General features: G+C 29.5%; 1 protein-coding gene across 1 annotated transcript in view; it reads left to right on the top strand.

The window, feature by feature from the left end:
• Positions 1 to 3,482: 3,482 nt before the first annotated feature.
• Positions 3,483 to 19,559, top strand: part of Kank (kank) — a 79,634-nt gene continuing 63,557 nt past the window's right edge. The window contains exon 1 of the mRNA XM_070305592.1: positions 3,483 to 3,691. The gene's annotated coding sequence lies outside the window, so the exon portion shown is untranslated. The remainder of the gene's footprint in view (positions 3,692 to 19,559) is intronic.

The following is a 19,559-nucleotide window of genomic DNA, read 5'->3' on the forward strand; positions in this document are numbered from 1 at the left end:
TTGAAAATTATGTCTGCTAACTATACGCTCAATTAATTTTTATTTATTATAAATAAATTATTATTTCCTAAACTATGAGACTATATTCCTAAATTTCCCCAAATGATTCCCAAACGATTGCAATAATAAAAAAAAAGAAATATCAAATTTGTCTGTTAAAAAAAACATAATTATTTAAAAAAGTACATTGTAAATAATTTTCTTAAAAACAATTATTTTTTTATACTAATTGATTTGTCTCGTTATTCTGTACATAAAAGTATTGCGGTAAGATTATTGAAAACTAAATATTTTACAAGATATTTAATTTTTTATATCAAAATATGTCAGATTAAAATATAAAATAACTCAAAAAGTACTTAATGAAAAAATACTTTATTATAGTGTTTTGGAAAACTCTCGAGATAAGCTGCAAGAATATGTAATGGAAAATAGGAGGTTCCATTTAAGAAATTGAAGGTGTCCTTGACTTGACCTTAACAATGCCATCCAAGGTCAAACCAATGACACCATCTTATCTTCCGCTTAAAACCATACAATTTTTATTTAATACGTTTGTCTCTAAAATGCTTAGTTTTTGAAAGAAAAGGGATGTACGGGTGGTTTAGGACACCCTGTATAAGTTACAAGTACATAAATTTTACTCAATTTGTAAAAATTCTAATAAATATTTTATAGAAAATTAAGGAAGTAATAATTATCTATATATAATTACTTGGGTGTCATCTTATGGTCTGAATATTTAGCACAGGTACTTGACCCGTGCTCTTTAAATACGGAATAGCGTTTCAACGCACGAAGATAGCAACATCATGAGCTATGAGCGCAAGATCTATTTGTTGCATGCGGAGTGCTCCAGCTGGACATAATCGACTTACTGTGACTAAATGGCAAGAAAATGGAAAAAAAAAACAATATTCCGCATGTGTAAATTGATGATTTAATATGTAATACATAAATATAAACATTATCATATATTACAAATCTTATTAATAAACTACATAACAAGTATGATATTAAAATGATTTTTATTAGCATTTTCAATTTAATTTTTGCACATTGAATATCATCAGAATTCTATTACATTTATGTGTGTGTGTGTGTATGTATGTATATGTATAAACTTTTTATTTATTAATATCATTATTATTATACATATATATACATTATATATATATATATTTATAGATTATTGTATACAGATGGCTAACGTTGTATATCGATTAATGAAATAAAAATAAAATGTAGCATGTACTTAATTCAGATTGCAAAATACGGTTGAAGATAGCATTGAGTAGTAACTTGAGATGTAAGGATGAAATCCATTTCGGTAATTATTTACATTAACTTTTCCTTATAACTTAATCGGCGGTCATTGTTTATTAAAAAGTTATTAACAAATAAAGTTTGAGAAATAAAACATAATTTTTTTACATGAGTTTGTAATTTCCACGCAAGAAGCGAGATCCATCCGCATCAAATCTTCAGAAATAAGTTTGGGTTAGGTTATATCTTCCGGAAGTGGAGCCCCCTCCCCATAAGGGGGGGGGGCGGAACTCACTGCGTTCATGCATATACTTTCCTATCCAGACAACAATTTTGGACTGAACGTCGCTTCGATTTGTAAAGTATATGCATGGACAGTGGGTTCCTCCCCGCCCCTCCCCCCTCCTGCGGAGGGCTTCACTTTTAGAAGATATAACCTAACCCAAACCTATTTCTGATATAAAACTGAAATTTGATTCAAGTTTCGTTATATAATCAAAACCAAATTTTCATTTCAAAGCTTCAACCTTTAACTTTAAATATCTCAGAAATTATAAGAGACCGCCGATTAAGTTATAAGAAAAAGTTACTCAGGGTCATGTCCTTGACAACATATATCAAGGTCAAGGTCATTGGCGAGGTGTCGCCGTTAATGTAAATAATTACCTCCATTTCTTACCTATTTAAGTGTATCAGCTGAAACCGATCGAATTGCTGAATTCGCGCTTTTACGCAGCCAGGTCATTGCCTGCTGTACAATTGTTTTATTGGACCTTATAATGACTTTGGCATTTTGGTTGGAAAATAAATAATTATTTATACCATATATGCATTAAGTTGTTAATAATTAATTTTACGTCATCACAAAATATTGCTACTCCATCTAATTATATTTAATATTTTGTTACTAAAAATATATTATGTAATCGATATTAACAATTATTAATGCTTATTGTTGGTATTCGATGAAGAAAAATATTTCCGTTCGCAAAATAAATTTCTAGGCGACTAACAAAAAAATTATATAAGTATTTTAACGTAATTCTTTATGTAAAAAATTTTACAATTTACACATATAAAACGTAACATTTTTATTTTAAAACATAAGTTTTACATTTTTCTCGAAATTGTTTAGCAGTTTTTTATATAAAACAAAGATACAGACCTTCTTGGACTTTATTGGATCGCATTAATGTCCAGGTACTGCAATGTAAAATTCTGAAAGGCCTTATTCAGGGTCGAAGATTCACCGGGCAAATGCGTATTTCTTTTTTCTTATCGGAACTTTAGCGTCAGCAGTTCTTTCCGCTTCGCGTTGTTTTCAAAAGAGTATAAAAAGCTGATTATATTAAATTGATTGATGAAGACACCAACTATGTATGTATATAAATTAATCCTTGAAATAAATCTATTATATAATACACGATATTTTTTTTTAGTTTTTGTTCATTTGATTTGCTGTCATATGAGATGATTCATACAAAAAAATCATTTTATCTTCTCCTTTTCTATCTTTCAGTCAGTATTATCTATTTTCTTCATATGTATAATATCCATTTCTGAAAAAAATTTGTTACTTTCGTGAGAAGTAAATTCGTGGAGTTAAATAAATATATGCATTAAATAAAAATATCTATTATAGATCTTTATGTTAAGTAATTTAACGACGTTTAAAAAGATAAATTTATTGAAAATTTATTGAAAAGATAAAAAAAATATAAGAATCATTAAAATTATATTTTTTGTCACAATTAGAGAAGCAACTGACATTGAAGTTAAATTTGCAATAAACAAAATATTTTGCCAATACTGATAAAAGTGGAAAATCGATATTGAATCAAAAATACTGCATGTTTTAAGTGGCCGACATTTACAAAATTAATGAATGATGTATAAAATATACTGTGCTAATAGCAACAAAGAAAATTATGCAGAAACTCCAAATCCGTCCCTGACGATCAACTTCCCTGCGGCAAACGCGATGCGTTCGAAAGCTTCTACCCCGTCATGTCCCTTATCCTCAGGTACACGGGGCAATCTGTCAAGAGCCCCAACATCCTCTCGTCCGTCTTTTCCTTTTCTCCTCGATTCTCCGTAGCTGCACGTTTACCCGCATCTCTTTTTCCGTGTCTCTCGCCACGATGGAAGGGGCCAGAGGCCGAAGGAGAAGGAGAAGAACCAGTCTTGAACCAGAACCGTCGGTCCTCAGAATCTCCAGTCACCTCTTCGAGTTTGTGGCGGTGACCAGTGTACGTGGAAATTGTCGCGTGCGCGATCTCACCGATGACTGCGCAAGATCAAACAACGTAACGTCGCAGTCGCTAGCGTACGATTGTACAACCGCGCGCGCGCGCGCGTGCGTCGATTTGATCGTAGCTCAGCGATGACACGGCTGATGGCATGCGAGAATGGAGAGGGCTGACAGGTTAGTGGATCATTCTTTTGTATTTGCATGTAAACAGATAGATCGGTTCATGTGAACGACTTATCTAAAAGAGTCGTGAAGTAAAGAAAGATAGGCAACTTTATGTGATTACAGGGATGTTGTATGTGTATTTAATCGCGCGTTTTTAATATTCTTCAGTTCCAATACATATTACATATAATACATATACAGAGAATTAAAAAAAGGATTCAGGATTTTAAGAAGCAGATAGTACTCACAAAATGAAAAAGAAAAGTCCTAACAAACATGGATCGAAAAATTAATATTGTCAGAGTTATAAATAATTTTTCATTTTGGTTAAAGTAAATAACCTATTCGTTTCTAGTGCTCTCGCGCAGGATGAAAACAAACATTATGACGAATTACATCAGAGAATACAAAACGTCTGTCAAATAAAGTTAAAACAATGTCAGGAATTTTTTAAAGAGTTTGCAATTCTGTGTAAAACGTATGTGAAAATAGGAGGAGGACATGTAGAAAACTTTCTGTAAACTTTGGAGTTTAAAGAATTCTTCTTTTTTTCTTCTTTTAGAAGAATAAATTCTTCTTTTGGATGAAGAAATGGTAAGATAATCCGTTATTGACAAATTATTAATAAGTCCGACTTGAATATTAATTATTTGATCCATATTTATTAAGACTTTTTTCCTTCATTTCGCGAATACTATCTGCTCTTAAAGTCCTAAACCTTTTTTTAACACTCTGTAAACATTATATAAATATGAATTAATATATATTGAAACCTCTCAAAAGTACATCGCAAAGGATATCTTTCCACGCGCTAAGTTACTTCCGGATAATGTAAGTAAGAGTAACTGCTAACAGCCCAGCCATGTAACAATGCAGAATTGCGGACACAATACCCTCTCCCGGCCGCATATGAAAAACACAAACAAAAACGAAAACATGTTCATGCAAATCTTGCGAAAAACAGTTGTGTGAAACGATACCTTCTACGGCCCTGAACTTAACAGGAGTGAGGGTAATCTCGTTAGAGTATATACCAGAGCCCCATATGATCTATTCTTGAAAGGCTTTAGCGTAATAAGAAATTTCCATATTTTATTTAAAATTGTATTTGATTTAAAAAGACATGATGTTGTATATGTAGATACATATGGGAAAATAGAAACATTTTTTTTTTTGTAAGAGAACAAATAAAATAGATAATAAAGTTTCTTGCGCTATTAATTTACATTTGTATTTTATTATATTATGAAAATAATAATAAAACAATACAGTATGCTATAATTGTAGTGTGTATGTATTTCTAATTCCTGAAAATTTTTTTGCTTTTTAGCTTACAGCTAAAATATAAATTTACATGACTCAATTAAGATTTTTCATTATTACATTGAAACTTTGATTGATACAGCTTGATATGTGCTTATATATAAAGAAAAATTAATATATATCCATTAAAAACATTATACATGCTATTTTATATTATACGAAGATTTTAGATTAGTCTCTAAAATAATTAAAATTTTAGATTAGACTTACAAAGAGAAAACTTTTAACGTAAATAATTTCTGCAATTAATTAATTAGCTGACATGACAACATGGTTTTAAAGCTATTAAATTTATTTGCAAGTTATACATTTGGATTAACAATGGTGATTTTAGTTTGTTATGTTATTATTTCGTAACCAGAAGCGCGAGTCTTATTAAAGTCTCTTTATTGAATTAATTAAATAATTATTTCACGCATATTGCGCATTTTGTTAACGCATTGGTTACCCGCTCAACGTCGAACTAAAGAGTCAATAACCCGTATAAGATGTCGATTACATTATTTTTTTACGATAAAGCCTTGTTAGGAATAGCGCGCTAATGTGTCGCAACGAAATGAGATATATTTATGCCGCCTACTCGCGATACTCTCACTAATAATACAATTTTCGATATATATATATATATATCGAAAATTGAGAGTAATATATATATATATATATATATATATATATATATATATATATATATATATATATATTACTCTATTACATTTTATAAAAATATTTCTTTTCCATAATATAAAAAAATATTTATAATACTTAAAACAAAATTTAGATATTTATAAAGTTTTATTAATCGCGTTATTTTTTATCTTTTTTACTAATTCAGGAATATTGAATCAATATTTCTTAATTTCTTTAGATAATAAAAATGTATGAGTAATTAGTAAAAATTTAACATTTCTTTCAGTATCATGAAAAAAAAAATTTTTTTCTTACAGAGGTCATTTCAAGCTAGGATCCGAATTCTAAATACCAAAAATGCATTCTGGGTCTTTCGGACATAACAAAGACGATAATGACTTCCATTTTTGTTAATGGCCACTCTTTAGTATCGGAAGTCATCACCAAGAGTGCGTAAAAGGCATACTTTTATGCCTTTTATGCATTTTATATATGTTTCATAGATATGACGTAAATGATGCGATTTTCATTTTAGTACATAAAATTTATTAGTGCGTAATTATAAATAAATTCCACGTACTAATTAAAGTAAAAAGCATGTCATTCACATCATATTTCTAAGACTGTGATCGGGAAGACACTAGAAATGCTTCGAAGCATTGCATTAACCAATCAGAATAAATAAATCTTTACTCTTTTTGTCCTGACAATCAAACGCTTCAAAGCATTTCTCATCTTCTAGACTGCAGCCTAAGACACATATAAAATAAAGAATAAGGGTACAACACATCTGGTGGTGATTTTCGGTACTAAGAAGTGGTTATTAACAAAAATAAAGATCATCGTTTTTACTATATCCAAAAATTCCAGGATCCATGTTTGGATATTTAAAATTCGGATCCCAAGTTGAGACGTTCTTGTTAGTAATATACATTACTTTTTTAATAATATGTTACCGCGTGAATTGATCTGATTATCGCGCATAACTATAACGCATAACCATAAGGAAATTAATTGGTCCATAAGCATATGCATAAGGAAATGGACCAATCAATTTCTTTATGCTTATGGTTATGCGCTTACGCTAAAAGTCTGTGCTCCGGCCCTAAGCAGTTTGCCATGATATAATTATCGCGCAAACTTTTACATATATTATATTTCTATATATTATTGTTAATAGTATAATATATAGAAGTCTGTGGATTATCGTATTGAATCGCAAGCAGAGAGACACCCACAATAGTTTTTGATTTGCATATTACACCGCAGCATTACGGAACGTCTATTTATGAATGCTTGCATCGTTATTTATATTCCAGTTATGCTCGATCGCACTTCATATCTCTTTATATGTAGCGAGTATGTTATCGGATACTCTGGATACCATAGGCAGATAATTTTTTGGTATTATCACACTTTGTGATTAGTATGTTATTTTTAAACGCAAACTTTGATAGACGTGGCATTTTTTATGCCTAGCATTTCTTTATTGGCACGACATTGGTATACTGATTTTCTATTAGAAACGTATTTAGAGGACCCAGGCGTGTTAAAAACGATACGTGAATGACATTTGGGACATATTACTGTTTAACCACGCTAATCTTCAATCATATAAATCTACAACCTGTATGTACAAGCGCGTGCGCCGTCTCATTTTGAGAACGAGCATATGCTAAACATCGAATCACGATTATTAACAGCGATGTACTTGTGGTTATGTCTCATGTCCGCGAGCGTAGTGTAACATTATTAACGGTTAGAGCGATGTACATAAGTGATTGACATTTATGAAATACTTTCCTCTTTTAATAAATGGCTTGTATAGGGGAAAATGAAAGCGGGTGAATTTAAAATGTCAAACGTCAACACGGTCAACTGGTAATTTTCATTTAGTCGATTTGATTAAAACTCACAATAAAAAAAATTATTTCAATTAATTTCATTTATTTAGTAGAAATTTAAAAACTAAAGAATTATTTATCTTTCTCTTTTATATATATATGCGTGTGCGTGTGCGCGCATGCGCGCGCGTGTGTGTAAATTATTATATTATTATAATATTATGTATGTATATATATATTATGCATGTATATATGTATATATGCATATATATACAGGGTGTCCCATTTTAAACGCCGCAGGCAAATATCTCGAAAAATATGGAGGATACGGAAAAGTGTTTCAGACAAAAGTTGCATAGTTTGAAGAGGGCATATGATGAAAATATGGACTTGACCTTGAGTGATTTTTTCAAGACAAGGTAAATATAAATGATGTTTTCTTAAACAGAACCCCCCATTTTTTATTGCATATTCTTGTAATTTGTCTCGAGAGCTTTTTAAAACGCTATACCAAAGTATTTTTTCATTAAGTACTTTTTGAGTTATTTTATATCTTAATCTGATATATATTTTGATATAGAAAATAAAATATATTGTAAAATATTTAATTTTTGATAATTTTATCATAATTCTTTTATGTACAGAATAATGAGACAAATTAATTCATTAAAAAAAAAAACAAATAATCGTAAAAAAATACATTGTAAATAATTAGATACTTTTTCTTAAAAACAATTATTTTTTTTATACCAATTGATTTGTCTCATTATTCTGTATATGAAAGTATTATGATAAGATTATCGAAAACTACATATTTTACGAGACATTTTATTTTTTATATCAAAATCGGATTAAGATATAAAATAACTGAAAAAATACTTAATGAAAACATACTTTATTACACTGTTCTGAAAAGCTCTCGAGATAAGCTACAAGAATATGCAATAAAAAGTGGGGAGTTCCATTTAAGAAAACATCAATCACATTGACCTGGCCTTGAAAAGATTACTCAAGGTCAAGTCCATATTTTCATCATGTGGCTTCCTTCAAACCATGCAATTTTTGTCTGAAACATTTTTCCGTATCTTCCATATTTTTGAGATATTTGCTTGCATTTGCGTCATTTAAAATGGGATACTCTGTATGTGTATGAATGTATATGCGCGCGTGCATGTGTATGTGTTTATATAATGTAATAAAATATAATATAAAAAGAATATATATATATATATATATATATATATATGTATATATCACTATATATATTTTTCTCTCTCTCTCTTTCTCTCTCTTTCTATATATATATATATATATATATATATATATATATATATATATATATATATATATCAATATATATGAGGGCTGTATGATAACCCGTGTTTAACGACTGATAACGTGACTAACTCGAAATCTGTATACCATCGTTTAATGTCATCTTTCAAACAACGCCTGTCAAAATTTCAAATAAATTTATCGAATAGTTTTGTTTTGATAGCTGTTGAAAGTGGGCAAGTTCGTATTTGTTTGCAACCATGGAAAAAGAGCAATATCGGTCAGTGATTCGAATTACGCTACGAATTGCTGTTTCATTCACCTTATTCTCCAGATTTGGCGCCCTGCGATTTCTTTTTGTTTCCAAACATGAAAAAATGGCTTGGCGGAAAGCGGTTCACGTCAAACGAGGAGATCATCGCTGAAATAGAGGCCTATTTTTCCAGAGTTCGACAAATCATATTTTTTGGATGGCTTAAAAAAGTTGGAATATTGCTGGACTAAGTGTATCGAGCTGAAAGAAGACTATGTTGAAAAATAGATTTAAAAAATTTTAAAAAAAATGCGTTTCCTTTCCTAACACTTATCATACAGGCCTCGTATATATATATATATATTTTTTATATATTTTTATATTATACATTATTAATTGTGATATTTATTTGTGAATATTTTTTAGTTAAAAATTTGTCATATTACTATATATATATTACTCTATATACATGTGTGTACATATATATATATATATATATATATATAGTAATATGACAAATTTTTAACTAAAAAATATTCACAAATAAATATCACAATTAATAATGTGTAATATAAAAATAGATTTAAAGAAATTATAAAGCTACTTTTGCTATATAACGCGATAATACTTTATTAGTGAAGTAATATAAATAAGTGTCAAGTGTGGGTGTGTGAGATCATCGATTATATATGAGTGTGTGTTGTATATGCGTTGTGTACGCTCTCGCGTTTGCAAGTCGCGCGCGCGCGCGTGTGTGTATGTGAGAGAGATCATCAATTATAATAAACACTAAAAATTATTGCAAATGCACTACGTCACAAAATAGTATGCGGATGCATGTATCTTGTATTTCGCGTTCGCTTGCGTTCATATTTTTTTTGTAGATACGATGACGTGCAGCCTTCGGCGCGCGTGCGATTCCTTTTGTCTCGCGTAATTAATGCCCTCGTAAGTCGAATTATACAGATCAGCGTAATTGCCCGAGGATTAATTCGCCATTAAGCGAAGATAGCATAAACACCAGTTTCCGCGGAACGAAATAAAAAAGCGATTCAACCGCGCTTTACGAATGATACACACCTACCTACGCGCCACGATAAGCGCACCAAAGTGATAGTGAAATACACGAACATATAGTTTATCTGCTGTCTCGGCAGACATTTCTATTCCGATTATTACTCGAATGTATTCGGAAAAGTTTGCGAAATTGTTAGAATTTAAAGTAATTGTATAAAATGTCAATAATATAATTTATTTAGTTTGTCCAGCCATAAATATTACAAAAGTGACTGTTTATTCTTGTAATAGTTAGGTTAGAAAACGTTACATTTCTCATTACTTATAATACAAAATAATAAAATATATGAAATTATATAATTTTATAGTGTCCCATTTTAAAGGACCCATTCAAATATCTCAGAAACACTGCGTTAAATCGAAAAATGTTTCAAACAAAAGTTATGTGGCTTCAAGGGGGCCATAAGATGGTGACAATTATTTGACCTTGGAACATCATTTGAAAGTCATGTGAAGGTCAACTTTAAAATCTTAAACGGAAACCCCCATTTTTTATTTAATATTCTTGTAGCTTGCCTCGAAAGCTTTCCAAAACACTATAATAAACTATTTTTTTATTCAGTACTTTTTGAGTTATTTTATATTTTAATCTGACATCTTTTGATATAAAGAATTAAATATCTCATAAAATAGTTAGTTTTTGATAATCTTACCGTAATACTTTTATGTACAGAATAATGATACAAATCAATTAGTATAAAAAAATAATAGTTTTAAAAAAAATTATTTACGATGTATTTTTTTAAACAATTATTTGTTTTTTTTGCACTAATTGATTTATCTCATTATTCTGTACATAAAAGTATTACGGTAAGATTATCAAAAACTAACTATTTTATGAGATATTTAATTTTTTATATCAAAAGATGTTAGATTAAAATATAAAATAACTCAAAAAGTACTTAATAAAAAAATACTTTACTATAGTGTTTTGGAAAGCTCTCGATGTCAGCTACAAGAATACTAAATAAAAAATGGGGGTTTCCATTTAAGATTTTAAAGTTGACTTTCACATGACCTTCAAATCATTTTCCAAGGTCAAATCATTGTCACCATCTTATGGCCCCCTTGAAGCCACATAACTTTTGTTTGAAACATTTTTCGAGTTAACGCAGTGTTTCTGAGATATTTGAGTGGGTCCTTTAAAATGGGACACCCTGTATATATGTGTGGGTGTATATATATTATATACTAATTATGTATATATATATTCAAAATGATTTTCATATGACCTTGACGGTGCTATTTAAGGTCATACTAATATTATTATATAATACGCCACTCAGAGCTCTACAACTTTAGTTGGAAACATTTTTCTCAGAAAAGTTTCATTTTCGAGATATTTGACCGTTTCCAGACTTTTCTAACACCCTGTATATATACATATATACAAGGTGTCCCAGATCATTTGGGACAATACTTGTGTGCAGATAGTATGCGGCAGCGCACATTTCACGGCGCGCGGCTCACCGACGTGCGCCCGGCTAAAGATCGGCGCTGATTGGCCAGACTTTACTCAATAATCAACTCCTTTATTAAGCGTTATAAAAAAATGATACAGGACTTTTCGACTCAGTTTTGTCCGCTCTATCTGCACACAAGTATTGTCCCAAATGATCTGGGACACCCTGTATATATTGTAGACACATACATTCACAAAATTATGTTAAACTAATAAGATGAATAATAAAACATTCTTTTGAACGATCTATGTTAAGCTGTCAATTCGAATATAATGACCTTAATTTGCGTGGGCTTCTGCTATTAATGACATCTTTGCTATTGTCCAATAGCTGTTAAAGATATATTTACATAAAATATTCCATGCATGCCTCTTCTCGAGAATGCAGTAGCAGGTGGAAACAAACTCTTGTCTCTGTCTCGTCCTTTTTCTTTCGTGATGGCATCGGACTAGGTTTACATGTACGTCGGCGTATACTACGCGTGTTATTACATAATAGCTTGCAATACTCAATCTCTGTTGGATTTGTAACAAAAAAAAATATTTAGCACACATATACGATGCGCCATTCTTATGTTAATGTACAACGTAAACATATCTCGTTAAGGAAAACTCCGCGTACTTTAATAAGATAACAATATAAGGATAAAATAAATTTCTAAATTGAAAGGGATTTATGTAATTTAATAATATAATATTTATAATATTAATTTTTGATCAATAAATAATTCAAAATAAAATACAACAAACTAATTTGATACAAATTTGATAAATATGTAAATGAAACACAGTTAATAATTTATGTTTAATAATTTATATAGTATTCAATGTAAATTTAATGAGAATTTAGTCACTAATACGTTAATTTGCCTATAGATGACGGCATTTTATATTTTAACTTTTATTAAAAAAACCAAATCATTCTATATTGTAAGTTTTATTTGGATATTCATGTTATGAATACTATCATATTAGAAAATAACAATAAATAGACGCACGATATAATATTTAAACATGTTGCTAAGTATTTTATTTTCTTCATTGACTTTTAAATTCTGATGAAATGATGAAATACATGTTTTATTCCTGCTTGCCTTTAACATACATGAAAGGCATGTATGATTGTAAAATGTAAGAATGAACAATTTTTTTCGCAATGCTGGAACCTTGACATTATTTGCTGACTCGATTGACATCACGTAAACGTAAATAATCGCGAATTGTGTCGGAAGATGTTTTTGACAACTAAATGAATATATCTGCGTAAGGCGCTACAAATGACATCACACACATCGCATAAAACATAATCACGTCTCAAATACGTAATCTTTTCGCAGACGTAGTTAATTATAAGTTCATCAAAAACAAATTAATATAGAGAGAAATATATATACGATGCGTTACTACATCTGTCACATTTTAAATTCAAAGGCGATTCCAATCAAATTGTATTAATAAACTGTAATATGTGGAAAACAATCGCATATAAATTAATTTGAATATAGTTAAATTTATTTCCGCTAATAGAAGTATAAAATGATATTTTATGTTTAATTAAATCGAAATAAATTAAAATATGGAGAGAGGAGGGGTGGGAGGGAGGGAGGGAGAAAGAGAGGAAAGAGGAGAGGGGCGTGGGGGAGGGGCAGAGAGAGGGGGGGGAGAAGAACGTCTAATAAATTATTCTCCAGATTTATATTCCATGTCAACTATATGTTTACCGAAATAATCTAAATTTTTTAAAAGTATGACATATTATTATACATTATGCAACTGCACAATTATGAAAGACGATAAGTTAGAAGCACTGATTTCTATCTAAAAAAATATAACGTACATTATATATAAATTATAAAACTAATGTTTTTTTTCAGTTGAATACACGATGATAAAGTTTTTATCTAAAGAGGTAGGAAAGTGATCAAAATGTATTTTAAAGAGATCAAAATAAATTTTTCGATAAATGACTTTTCGGTTAATGATAATTTTATTTTAATTATTTAATTATTTGTATGATTTTTTATTCTTTTATTTTTTTTCAATGAGAAGGCATCTCAAAAAATTAAACACTCTATAAATGTTAAATCTAATATGACAAAATTACTATAACAGATAATAATTAATAAAGATAGACAATTTCTCTGAAAGCAACTTGAGTCTTATATGGAAATATGCATTTGCATGATTGTTTAGTAATAAATATTAAAATAGTTAGTAATGAACCTTTACTCTAATAGTTTCACTAATAAATCAAGTGTTAGGTTTTTGAAAGTAGACTTTTATCTAGAATTCAATTATATTACATCTTCTATTATAGCATACAACGTATAGTATAGCATATTTGTAAATTTATTGATTATACAGGGTAAGTCTTTTTAATCTTAACAGGCAAATATCTCAAAATCTGTAAGTTTTAGAAGGAAACTTTTTAGACAAAAGTTATTTGGATCTAAGAGGGAAAGGAGATAGGAATATTAATTAGACCTTGGACGGCATTGTTAAGGTCATATCAAAGTCACATTAAATTTATTAAATTAAAACCTCCATTTTTATTTCATATTTCTATAGCCCTTGTCGAGACCTTTTCAAAACTCTATAATAAAGTATGTTTCCATTAAGTACTTTCAGAGTTATTTTATATCTTAATCTGACATATTTGCATATGAAAAACAAAATATCTCGTAAAATATTTATTTTTACCGTAATACTTTTATGTATAGAATAATGAAACAAATTAATTGATATAAAAGAATAATTGTTTTTAAGAAAAAGTATGTAATCATTTACAATGTATCTTTTTTTACAATTATTTATTTTTTTACACTAACTGATTTATTTCATTACTCTTTACAAAAGTATAAAAGTATTACGGTAAGATTATCGAAAAATAAATATTGTACGAGATATTTTATTTTTTATATCAAAATATGTCAGATTAAGATATAAAATAACTCAAAAAGTACTTAATGAAAACATACTTTATTATAGAGTTTTGAAAAGGTCTCGACAAGGACTATAAAAATATGCAATAAAAAATAGAGGTTTTAATTTAAAAAATTTAATGTGACCTCGATATGACTTTAACAATGCCGTCCAAAGTCCAATTAATATTCCTACCTCCTTTCCTCCTTAGAACCAAACAACTTTTGTCTAAAAAGTTTTCTTCTAAAACTTACAGGTTTTAAGACATTTGTCTGTTAAGATTAAAAAGACACCCTGTATATGTGTATTTATGTGTGTCATCAGAATCTGAAGAGATATTGAATATGTTATTTAAATATTCATCAGAAACAGGTATCGAATTCAAATGCCAAGCAAATCTCTAATAAAAAAATTTGTTTTTAGAGAATTTCCAGAGTGATTTTAAAATCTATACTATTATTTTAGGATATTTTAGATTCTTGTAAGATTACAATTACATAAGCTGGCTGTTATGCAACCTGGCTGAGAAAGCATCAAATTTTAAATATGAAACAATTGATTATCTTTTTTAATTTTTATTTGTTATATTGATTTTGGCATGTTATGTTTAGCATTTCTGAGATGTTTAATTTTTAGATGTTTTCTCAGTTTTTAATGAAAAAATGTTATATAAGAAATTAATACAAATCAAATTAAATAGCCGCAAACAAATGATTACTAATCATATTACTATTAAAAAAAACATATTTTGGTACTTTTAAGATACATTGTGATTATTTTTCCAAGAATAAAGATGCTACCATTATACCCAAAGATTAAAAAAAAAAAAAATTAGATGTACATATTTATGCTATATTTTTTATAAATCGATCTTTTTTACTTACTAGAAAAACACAAAGCGCGCGCTTCACGCGCGCCATTTATTCTTTTTCGTTTTAACATTTTTAATGATATATACACAAAATCATATACGTGATAAAATAAACCAATGTAACTGCCTAATATCATAAACATTATTATCATATTCTTCTTCTTTCGGTTTCTCTTTCTCTCTCTCCTCCCCTTCCCGCTCACTCTCGCTCCCCCTCTCTCCCCCCTCCCTCCTTCTTCCTCTTAGTCACTCTTACTTATTCTTCCTCTTCTTTAATTTTAAATAAACAATCTTTTTTTTGCCTTTGCTTTTTCTTTCTCTTCTTTTCTCTCTCTCTTAAAATAAAATAAAATAAACAATATTAATAATTTTTAATAAAATTTCTTAATAATATTTAACAATATATTTAATAACACTAAACAATATTATTACCTAATATTATATTTCCTTTTCTCTTTCTCTCTCTTTCCCATTCTCTTTCTCTCTCTCTCTCTCCCCCGCTTTCTCTCCCGCTCTTTCTCCTGCTCACTCTTCCGCTCTCCCTCACCCTTCCGCTCTCTCTCTCCCGCTCTCTCTCCCGCCTCTTTCTCCCGCTCTCTCTCTCGCTTTCTCTACCGCTTCTCTCTCCCGCTCTTTCTCCTGCTCTCTCTCCCACTCCCTCTTCCGCTCTCTCTCCCGCCTCTCTCTCTCGTTCGCTCTCCCGCTCTCTCCTTCGCTCTCCCCCCTCTCTCTCACTTTTTCATTCTCTTTCTCTCTATCTCTCACCAATTCTTCGACTCTTCTCTAATTTTAAATAAAACGCTTATATTTATAACAACATATTTAATAATATTGAACAATCATTACCTAATATTATATTCCTACTTTTTCTCTTTTCCTTCTGTCTCTCTCTCTCTCTCTCTCTCTCTCTCTCTCTCTCTCTCTCTCTCTCTCTCCCCCCCTCTCTCTCTGTCTGTCTGTCTCTCTCTCTCTCTCTCTCCCTCTCTTATGCTTATTCTTTCTCTTCTTTAATTTGAAATAAAGCTTTCTTCTTTCTTCCTTCTCTCTCTTTTTCACCCTCTCTCTATCTCTTTCTTTTTCCTATTCTTCGTGTTTTCTTTAACTTTAAATAAAATATTTAAACGATTATTAGCTATTATAATATTCAAGCATTTAAAAAATTGTATATATGATTTAATAATATGTAATATTAAAATTAAATTTAATAATATTAAATAATATTAAAATTAAATAATAATATTAATAATATTTATTAATAATATTTAACATTATATTTAATATTCAACGATATATTCAAGAAAAGTTATTTTTTTTTAAGAAAAAGTATGTAATTATTTACAATGTATTTTTTTAACAATTATTTATTTTTTTTTTTTTACACTAATTGATTTCTCTCGTTATTCTGTACATAAAAGTATTACGGTAAGATTTTCGAAAACTAAATATTTTATGAGATATTTTATTTTTTATATCAAAATATGTCAAATTAGGATATAAAATAACTTAAAAAGTACTTAATAAAAAAATACTTTATTATAGTTTTTTGAGAAGCTCTCGAGATAAGCTATAAAAATATGCAATAAAAAGTAGGGGATTGCATGTAAAATTTTAAAGTTACCCCCCTTTAGAGGGGTAGCGGGGGCAATTTTATGTTTACTTAATTAGAAAGGTCCCTTGAAAACATAAAACTTTCTCACAAACAATTTTTTGATTTGATAAATATTTTTAGAGTTATTAACACTTTACGTGAACCCTGTATATATATATTATATGACAAAAACACTTACATAATTAAATATAATAATATAATTAAATAAATTTAAATAATTTAATTCGTAAAAGTTAAAATTTTACTTAGATATATTTTTATATCTATATAAATTTAATATCTATATAAATTTTTATATAGATATTAGACTCTATTTTACATATTATGTAGACAATAAACGGATAATTTTAACTTTTTCGGACATTTATCCGATTTCTGAATAATCAGTTCAATATCTGAATTCCCTGTGTTGAGGTCGTATCAGACAAATTAAATTGATAAAGACAGTTATCATATCTTTAATCTTATTAACCGCTCTTTGTAAGCTTTATATAATCATTATGGCTAAAATTTAAATGCAGGATAGATAACTCAACGCTCGCCGCATAGCGGTAAATGAATGAACTCGCGATTACCGAATACTGTTTTTTATAATGTTTTTGGAATGTTGCTGTAACATTTTCATGAAATATTTCAATTACATGTTTCAATAATGTGTCAACAACATTACATTGCAACTTACAAGATTGTAACATTCCTGCAATGTAATTGCAATGTTCTATGCTGTATGGATTAAGACGTAAGTGAATTGATCAATCACGGTGCAACAGTAAGGCAGCCATATTGAAACGTAAGCTACGCTAAAAATTCCGTATGGTCGAAATTCTTAAGTCTTACTGCCTTTTTTATGGGCCACGGTCTTATATGCAAGTCTGGAAACTTGTAAAGTGGGGAGTGTCTCCGATTTTGAAGCAAGGATGGTAGTTCTCGTTTCCGCCACCTGCAGCAGTGCAACCTAAGGATGAACCAATCACATTACACAGGTTCAAACAGGGCAATGCGTGGCGCCGAGCGTAGAGTCGCGGCCTGATAATCGAGAGATTCCAGGTTCGATTCCGCCTAGGTCCCATCCTTCCACATACCTCGAAAAAAGAGGTTTTCTCCACATTTTATTACATAAACTCTTTCCTTTCATTTCCCCATATGCCTCAGAAAGAGGTTTCATTATCCTATAAATAATTTTTTCTATCTTATTCTCACATTAACCTGTTGTTGGCCAGAATTTACTGATCAAACCCAGATCAGAAGCGGCCATATAACAATGAAAGAAGAAGAAGAAGAAGACGAAGGTCCAAACAGCTGTGCAATGATGTTTAAAAAACAATCTTTTTAAAACAGAAACTCATTGAGGAGTACAAGAAAGTAGCAGACGCATTGTGTATATTACTATAACTTTTATTGCTTTGTCAGCTTAGCAAGTTTGTTCTTCAAAACAAATTGTTTTTCGTTTTTTTTTGGTTTTCCTGATACGCGAATTGACGCATTCTCAGCTTTATATAATAATATATAGCATATAATAATATTTTTGAAGCATGGTTCAAGCACGGAAACGTAAAATTATAATTAGATAAAACTTCCACTGTTAAATCAAATACATGCTTTTCGTTAGCATGTTTGGCAAAACAAAACTCAACAAAGGAAATAAGTTTAAAGAAATGTATATTGGCATGAATTAACCGCTCTCGAGATTTCTCGTCGACCATCTACGACACTGAAGACGAATTTCTTTGCTGAATAGCTTTTCGACACTCTTCACACGCATCATAGTGGATTTTTCCATTTGAACCACGCTTAATTTTCGCACGATGCATTCTGACTCAAAATGTCGTTCACGTACGTGTTGCGACAATTTTAGATCTTTAATTAGTATAAAAAATAATTGTTTTTAAGAAAATAATTTACAATGTATTTTTTTAAACAATTATTTGTTTTTTTTTTGCACTAATTGATTTGTCTCATTATTCTGTACATAAGAGTATTACGGTAAGATTATCGAAAACTGAATATTTTAAAAGATATTTTATTTTTTATATCAAAATATGTCATTAAAATATAAAATAACTCAAAAAGTACTTAATGAAAAAATACTTTATTATAGTGTTTAGAAAAGCTCTCGAGATAAGCTACAAGAATGTGCAATAAAAAATGGGGGGTTTCATTCAAGAAAACATCGATCACATTGACTTGACCTTGAAAAGGTCACTCAAGATCAAGTCCATATCTTCATCATGCGTCCCCCTCTGAACCATACAACTTTTGCCTAAAACATTTTTGCTGAAAATGCTTCGTTAAAGAATTATCGGGATGCGTTTTTTAAAATGGGACGCCCTGTATATTAAAATGTACTTGCTTTTTTTTATTACAAAAATTTTGTAATATATATAATTTTTCCAAGGTATATCGATCAATAATCTATGTCTCTCTCTTTTTCTCTCTATTTTAAGATATATACTTAAAGCGAGTTTGATATCTGTAATTAATGCGATGCTCTTAGACTAAAATAATATAATATTTTCAATTGCGCTCATAGTATTATCTTTATGATCTATCTTCTATTTATTTCATAAAAGACATTTCAATTCTATTCGCTATTGAAAGTCATGCAAAATTAACT

The sequence above is a fragment of the Polyergus mexicanus genome, unplaced genomic scaffold (genome assembly GCF_030449975.1).
Source record: "Polyergus mexicanus isolate NDT 795.1 unplaced genomic scaffold, iyPolMexi1.0 SCAF_13, whole genome shotgun sequence".
NCBI lineage: Eukaryota > Metazoa > Arthropoda > Insecta > Hymenoptera > Formicidae > Polyergus > Polyergus mexicanus.